This window comes from Sparus aurata, chromosome 2, assembly GCF_900880675.1.
Source record: "Sparus aurata chromosome 2, fSpaAur1.1, whole genome shotgun sequence".
Taxonomy (NCBI): Eukaryota; Metazoa; Chordata; class Actinopteri; order Spariformes; family Sparidae; genus Sparus; species Sparus aurata.
Window position 1 is genome coordinate 25,831,977 of NC_044188.1, and position 8,217 is coordinate 25,840,193.

The 8,217-nt window shown below is 43.5% G+C and overlaps 1 long non-coding RNA gene across 1 annotated transcript; it reads left to right on the top strand.

Moving 5' to 3' along the window:
• The first annotated feature begins 1,864 nt into the window (after nucleotides 1-1,864).
• Nucleotides 1,865-5,218, top strand: LOC115594769 (uncharacterized). The gene is made up of 2 exons (XR_003986551.1): nucleotides 1,865-1,923; nucleotides 4,927-5,218. It is a non-coding gene; the product is annotated as an uncharacterized LOC115594769 (long non-coding RNA).
• Nucleotides 5,219-8,217: the final 2,999 nt, after the last annotated feature.

Here is an 8,217-nt window from a genome sequence, read left to right on the forward strand (position 1 = left end):
AGCAGCACCTGACTCACCTGAATGGGATGCAGCCGTTAGTGATGTCATTAATTACACCTGTGCTGTTTCTGCTGCGATGCTAAAAAATACCTGCTGTGGAAACAACATGTTACTGTTCTGTGAGTCGAGTGTACTTTAAACTATTTACTGTTTATGACATTTAAAATAACATTTTGTGTTTATGTTTCATTGCTACTTGATAAAAATCACCTTCAGACTGGGAGGGAAGTTAATATGAATCATTAAAACACAGATCTGACAGCAGCCTGTGGGGAACTGGGTCCTGTGAAGTTGGATTTTCAGCCAATAACTTCTACAGAGAAGTACAAACAACCAAGAAGAATCCTGATGGTAAGAAAGAAAAGGTCTCTCTGAAGCTCAGTTTCAGCAGATTTCCTCCAGAAGATTCAGGTTACATGTCTTTGAAAACAGGTCGGAGGAAGCTTGAAGAAAATAAAACAGGGTCTAAAGTGGGAGCAAGTATCAGGTGTGTCTCAGGTGTCTGAGTGTGACCATGTTGATTCTTCATTATTCAGATTAGCTTGTTAGCTCTCTCAGTTCCTCTCACAGCAGCAGATACCTGTTAGCCTTGTTACCAGCAGAGTGTTTCCTCGTGTTGTAGCTGACAGGTGAGGCTTTGTGTTGTCAGACTGCAGCAGATACTGGATGCTCAGATTTTATAGAGAAATCCTCAGACTGGAACACTGGAGAGAGAGACTTGTTTTTACTCAGAGCCAATGACTCTTTCAGGTCATGTTATTTACAACGCAGATATCACCAACTGTAATTTGCCCCAAGTAAGAACCTCATGAATAGCAACAGAAGAAGACCTCTCCCAAGACAGACATGTAATGTCTGCAGAATAGATCAGTAACTATCAGTATCACATGGAAAGAAACTGTCCTCCTGGTGTGTGTTTGTCTTAACTTCAATCATAACCACCACCATCACTGTTCACAGTAACCAAACGAAACTCTAAACTGCTCTCACATGTTATTAAATCTAATGAGTGCTCCTGCTGATTCCCAAAAGAACAAGTGTCAGTGTGTGGTGTGACCACCATTTGTCTGGTGCAGTGCGACACATCTTGTTTGCATGCAGCATACAGTTGATCAGGTTGTGGATTGTGGCTTATGGAACTTTGAGATGGCTTTTCATAGTGGAATAAACGTTCAAATAATGGGTCAAATTAAATAAACAGGATTATTGATTTTATGCACCACTGTGGTTTGTTCTGTATCAGCTGCACACAGCAGAGAAGCTCTGGTGTTCATGGGATGTCTCCTGTTTTTTAATTCAACTGATGGGTAACAGCTCTGGTGGATATTCTGCAGCCAGCACGCCAATTACATGATCCCTCAAAACTTGTGACAGTTGTGTCATTGTGTGATAAAACTTTGCATGTTAGAGTGTCTTTTTATTATAAACAGTCTAAAGCACACCTGTACACTAATCATGTTGTTTAATCAGCATCTCTATTTGCCACACCTGTCGGGTGGATGGATTATCTTGAAGTGATCACTAACAAGGCTTTCAGCTAATTTGTACTCTGAGAGATATAATTATTTTGTGTGTGAAATTATTTCATTTCAATTTGTGAAAAATAGGAGGAAAAACAAAAGTGTTGTGTAGTTTGTATCTTCCAGCTGTGGTTGGTGGCAGCAGGACAGATGTGCTGGTGTGAGTGTGAACTGGGTCCTGTCTGCTGCATAATGACATCCTGTACTGCTGGGAGCTCTGGGAGCTCACACAGCACTTCCACAGCACTGTGTGACCCAGCATGCAGGAGGACAGAGCTGCAGGCAGCGCTCACAGTGAAGGAGTGCAGAGACAACAGTGGACAGAGGGACACAGAGACAAACGGAGAGAATAAGAAGCACCGAGTGGACCGCTGCAATTGTTATATCAGGAGTCTGTACTGAAGTGAGTACTGACGTCTGTGCTGTCAGTGACTTCAGTCGATGAATGTTCCTACAGGCCTTGTTTCACATTTGAACCTGTCCTTTAAAAACCACAGGTGTCGCTGATAACACTAACGAGAGTCGTGCTCCACTGAGGTGCAGCCATCGTTAATGTTATTAATTACACCTGTGACTTCTCTCATTGTAGACGTTCCTCCAGAACCAGCTAAGAAATGCAGCTCTCTGTAGCTTCATGTCACACACAGTCACATCTGTGATGGTAGAGATGAGGAAGATTCTCATGTTGACAGCTTGTGACAGCCAAGCAGTAACCATGGCAACACTTCCACCAGCACATGGAGATCCTTCATACTTTCCGAAAGTAGCTCACAATAACAAGGTGTGTTTTTAACCACGTGGAAAAGATCCAGAGTGTGTGTGTGTGTGTGTGTGTGTGTGTGTGTGTGTGTGTGTGACATGGCCTGCATTAGCCTCCATTCACACACACACACACTCATATTCCTGTACACCATCTCTCCCTTACATGCACACACACACACGTTCAGTTTGAGAACATCAGTAGAAACATTAACGCACGAGCTGAGTCATTTTATCTTACCCTGTTTAACTTCCATTATTTGACTCCCAGTTCTAACGCTGCCAGAGAGCTTTAAGTTGTTAAGAGCAGCCTTCACTCTCAAACATGGCTTTATTGGCTGAGCCACTCATCCTGTCAGCTCAGCTCACTGCAATCTGCATGCTAATGCTCAGCCATGACGAGCCCATTCAACCTTCCAGGGCTCTCCTCTGTACAGTGGCAGCAGTAACACCACTGCTCCATCACTTTCCTTCAGTGGCTCAGATAACTTTACAGCTGGACTATAGAACTGGAGGCTGACTGTCGTGTCACACAGACTATCCAGCAAGCAAAGATATAGTCCAGTATGTTTACTCATAAAGCTGAAACAAGCTTTGTTTAATAAAATGTGTCACACTGTGATTTGTCAGGACAGCAGCAGCTGAAGCTCAAACACATTTAAAGACATAAACTTTAACCAGATAAGGAACCATCAACTGTGTCAACACTGTAGTGTAGATAAAGGTGAGACACCAAGAAACACACACACACACACACACACACACACACACACACACACACACACACACACACACACACACACACACACACACACACACACACAACACACACACACACACACAAACAAACAACAGCACCAGCAACGTGACGACACCAACAACAACATCAGCCTCAGGTTCAAAGTATACTCCTTGAAAACACTCCACTCCACATAGTAGATGTAGATCTTGAGTAGATCTTGTAATCAGCTGAGTGGACCTCCATCACAGCAGTGTTCCCATCATTTGTTCTTCAGAGTTGTACAGAGGCTGAAGCGGGCTGCATCTCTTTGTCAGAGCGAGGTGAAGAGGCCTTCTGAGGAGTGTTTGTCTGCTGGCTGCAGGTACAAATGACTGTCAAGTGTTTCTGTGTCCCTGTCAGTCCATAAGAAGTCCTCTCACATTCACTCAAAGCTCTGGAACTTTTCCAGTGACACATTCAAGTGAGACAGAGTTTCATCACTCGGCCTGTTGACTTGTTCAGTTCAGGGAGGTTTGAAGGATCAGAGCGATGACTCTCTGCTTTCTCAGGTTGTTGACTCTCTTCTTCATCTGTTGCACAGCTCTCCCTGTTTGTCCTAATGTGGACTGTTACAGCTTCAGTAAATGGATCTGTAACCTCCGACACTTTGTGATGAAGAGTCAGTGACAGGCAGCTGAGTGGAACCAAGCAGAGAGGAGACGTCAGTCACTGCGACGCTCGCCTCCACACTTCACACACTCCTTACACAACGCTCACACACCACTGCTCATACAACCAGTGTGTTAGTTTGGTGACAAATCATTGTACAGAAATGAATTATCAAAGTCATGTTTGGAGGGAGGAACAAAGTGACGTGGAGTGATTTGATGGAGACAGAGCAGCAGTGAGGACAGTGTGTAGGAGTGTGAGCAGACTGACAAAGAACAATATGAGCATCTTCGCTTCATGCTGCATTTGCATTAGTGTGTATTAATGCTGAATAAACTGGATGAGAAGGGAGACGGGGTCAGGAGGAGGAGGGAGAGAAATGTTATGATCTCATTCAGAGCATTTTAGGAATCCTTGTTCATGTTCATGTGTTGTTTTCTGAGCTCATGAATTATCTTTGATTTTAACCTTGAAGACAAGATGGACAAGAGGAACTACTGCACACGTCTGTGTGTCTCTGTTAGTGCTCAGGAGGTCCACACAGCAGGTATCTGTAGGGACTGTTTCCAGACCAGCTACCCTCAGTGGAGCAGAGCAGTGTTTCATCCTGTGTGTCTCTCACCTGTCTGATCCTATCAGATCACAACACGTCTGCTGAGCTGATGAACACTGTGGCCCAGGAGATGGTGAGCTGATGATCGCTCATAATGTCGAAAATTATCTTTGAATCATCTGATAATCCGTTCAAAAAACGTGTGAATTTTTTAATGTTACTTTTGACCAGCTTGACAGCAATATTTGTGAACTTTGTGATATTTACTTACGTTTAAAAATAAAATGTCAATGTTTAATCTGAATCAAAAATCTACATCTAAATGAAATTCCACCAAAATCCAATAAAAACAGGTGTGTCTCATTTAACTAGTAATCAAAGCCATTATTGCATTGATCTTGAGTCAATGGGTCAAATGAAATGGAATTTATTGAAAAAGACGCTGACATTATGTCAGATCAATTCCTGCATAGATACGTTCATCATTGTCTTCCTCTTCTTCCCGATGTCTTACTCCATCACAGGGACACAGTCAGTTACATTTCACTGAGACAATGTGGAGAAATCTCACCTCAAAGTTTCTGGGCCCCTGCAGTCCTCAGTCTAAATGAAGACCACATCCTCACATGATGTGAACTGTGTGACTCTGTGAAGTCAGTGTTTGTCCTCTTGGTAACCCAGAGGGATGATGTGTGTCCCCTCAGTGTCCGGTCCTTGGTCCTGTCCTCTCACATGTTTCCATGTAGTCCTGCAGCTGATCCAGAGCAGGAGACCTGTCCTCCCTCCCAGCCTGTCTTCTGTCAGAGCCAGAGGGCTGCAGCTGCTCTCTTGTGTCCTGTTGGGTGGAGCTCAGCTCTCTCTGTCTCTTCTCCACCAGACTCCACAGACAGAGCAACCACACACAGACTGACCTCCATCTTCTGTCCTTCAAACAGGACAAAACTTCACGTGTCCTCCAGTGGTGTCATTGTCTCTGTCCTGCTGTCTGCTGCAGCAGATCAGGAGACTTTAAAACAGGAACCATCACAGCTGTTTGTTTATGTTTGACTGAATCTGTTCAGAAGTCTCACTGGTTATTACATTTATGTAACGCCTCCAGGTGTGAAGATCATCATCATGAATCAAAGTGATTCATCTTTTCTTTTCTTTTATTGCAGTTTATATATAAAAGGCTTTGTGCCGTTGGGCTTTTGATGATTTCCCTATCATATTTAATTGGTGCAAGAATAAGGAGAATAAGTGATCATTTCCAGGCTTTTATTGATAAAAAGTGTTTTGTCATCTTTATCTCAACGTTTCCTCTCTTTTATTCTTTTCTTCTACCACCTGCTCCTCTGTTCAGTCTTCTTCACCTCTCACTGAACAGTCTGACTGGCGTCAGCTATTTTGAATCCCATGAAAAGATCAGTCACAAGTTTGTTCCTTTTTATTCAGTCTACATGTGATATTTGAGAACAAGAAAGGTTCCCTCTTCACACCAACTCTGCCACATTCATGTGCGTCATCAGACTCACACGTCCACTTCATCTCTGTCCTGTGATGTATAAGGAACAATAGAAGAAGCTCTCCACAGCTCACTTTACTCTGTAGCTCTGCTGGTTAAACAACAGAAACATCAGATTGATATTGTTGAATGAATTATGATAAATTACCATTGATGATGATTATTTATCTGTGCTGGTGCAGCTGTTTGAAAACATCGTCTCAGTGCTGCCTTCCCCAAACCCACAAAGTGTCCGACAGCAGGTCTGAGATCAGCAGAGTTCAATCAAAGCTCATCGTTAGTCAATGAACAAGATGTTTTCAACAGGACAATAACTTATAATCACTTTAACTTCCACTAGATAACAAACACACAATCCACTGACTGTAGAGCTGAGAGAACAGAGGAGGAGGAGGAGGAGGAGGAGGAGGAGGAAGAAGAGGAGGAGGAGGAGGAGGAGACGCTCCATCAGTCAGGGTTTTGTCTTCTATTGACTGTGTTTGAACTGGACTCAACTCAGCATTAACTTGCTGTGTTGCAAGTCACCACAGTGTGTGAAGAAGGATGTGTGAGGACCCACACAGCAGCTTTGGTCAGACCCAGTTCAGTCCACATACAGCAATGCATTATGGGCCACAGGTGGTCCAGATCTGCACATTCACTGACTGAACACTCAAGACAAGTATCAGGGAGTTTGAACTGATCAATTTGACTCACTGTTGGATTTAAAAGTGTCACTTCGTCTCACTGTCCTCAGTTTCAGAGAGTTTCTCTGTCAGCGCTGAGTCAGCACTGAGATTTGTATAAAATCTGCTTTTCTCTCTCCGTCCTCCCACTTTCTCTCCCTCTCGTTAGTCTCTTTGTCACTGACACATACTTTCATTTCCTGTGTGAAGTATTCAGCTTCTCTGTTAGAAGTTATATTCTCAATTTTTCCACCGACACTATTCACTCTTGTTGTTCCTCTTAATGGACATGATTGGGAATAGACCTGCTCTCTTTTCAGCAGCTGGAGTGAAGTAAACCTCCAGCCTTTGTCCCTTCATCCATATTTAACACTACTCTCAGACTTTTGATTGTTCTCTCATAGTTTTGACCTTCTAGTTATTTGTAATGGAGCTTCTTTGTCGTGGTTATCAGACGGTTCAGTTCAGACCTGCTGTCTGATTGTGTCTTTGTCTCTCTGTCTTCTGATCTGCTCCATCCTGAACCTACACGTGGATCTTAAAACACAGTTCAGACACGAGCAGCTCTGATGTTCATGAGATGTGAGGGTGCACATGTGTGCAGCTCTTCTCCTCATCCTCAGAGAGGAGAGACGATCATTTATGATGGTCCAGTTATTGACAAGGTCCCACAGGATGTGAACGAGACAGACAGGATGGATCAGGGAACATGACTCCACAGTATCTCGTCCTGTGTGTGTGTGTGTGTGTGTGTGTGTGTGTGTTTGTGTTACACTACTGATACTGTAACTTGATTCTGATGCAGTGACAGCCTCTCTGAGCTCTGGAGTAATTATCATCAGTAAATGTTGGATAAGGACACCTGCTGTACCAGAGGCAGCCCTTCATCTAATGTAACACACACACACACACACACACACACACACACACACACACACACACACACACACACACACACATTGTTCCTGCCAGTGTACACAGTTTGCTCTGTCAGTTTAGCTATGCTAACAACACAGTGAACAGCAGCTGAGATTGCTCCGTCATGTTTACAGAGCGGCCACAGTAAAGTGTGATTTATCAAACCTGGCCAGCAGCCTGTGATGCAGTACACGGGGATCAACTGTCCTGTTAGTCAGCTCTGATGGTTACTGACAGTCAGGGACACTCAGGGAAATGATGTGGAGCAATTAGTTCAGTTAGTGTGAGGACAATTAGCCTGTGATTAGCACGTAAATCTGCGGTTGGCGTTATTACAAGACACATGTGATCACCAATATTATGACAGACTGCAGACAAAGGTCAGAATTAAAAAGGTCAATTATCCGCTCATCTGTCTTTCTTTGTTAATGTTTGCAGTGCAGCACATGGATGCTGCTGTAGCTGCAGAAGTTACACAGACGTTACATTTCTGCCACATGGATCCTTTTGATGCCAGCGACACATTTCTATGATTCAGTCCTGCAGAAAGTTTTTCTGACAGCCTGTAAATTAAGTTCATATGAAGAGACACTGCAGCTGATGGCTCTCTGTTCACAGCAGATGGATACAGTAATGGAGACGTAGTGAAAAGAGAAACAAATCTTCTTTATCACTGCTGTTAACTTCTCATTAATCTTACATCGCCTCACTTCTTCTCTCTGTCAGAGTGTTTAGGACTTCTTCTCTTAGCAGCGAGATATTTTAACACTTTTTAATTGGATCTGAACCAGGAAGTGGCGCTCTGCTCTACAGACATTTGGCTCTCTGTCAGAGGCAGACTGTTATCAAACCAACGTCTTGAGGGAAGCTTCCACACGTTTGGATGCCAGCTGAGAGCTGCAGTGTTG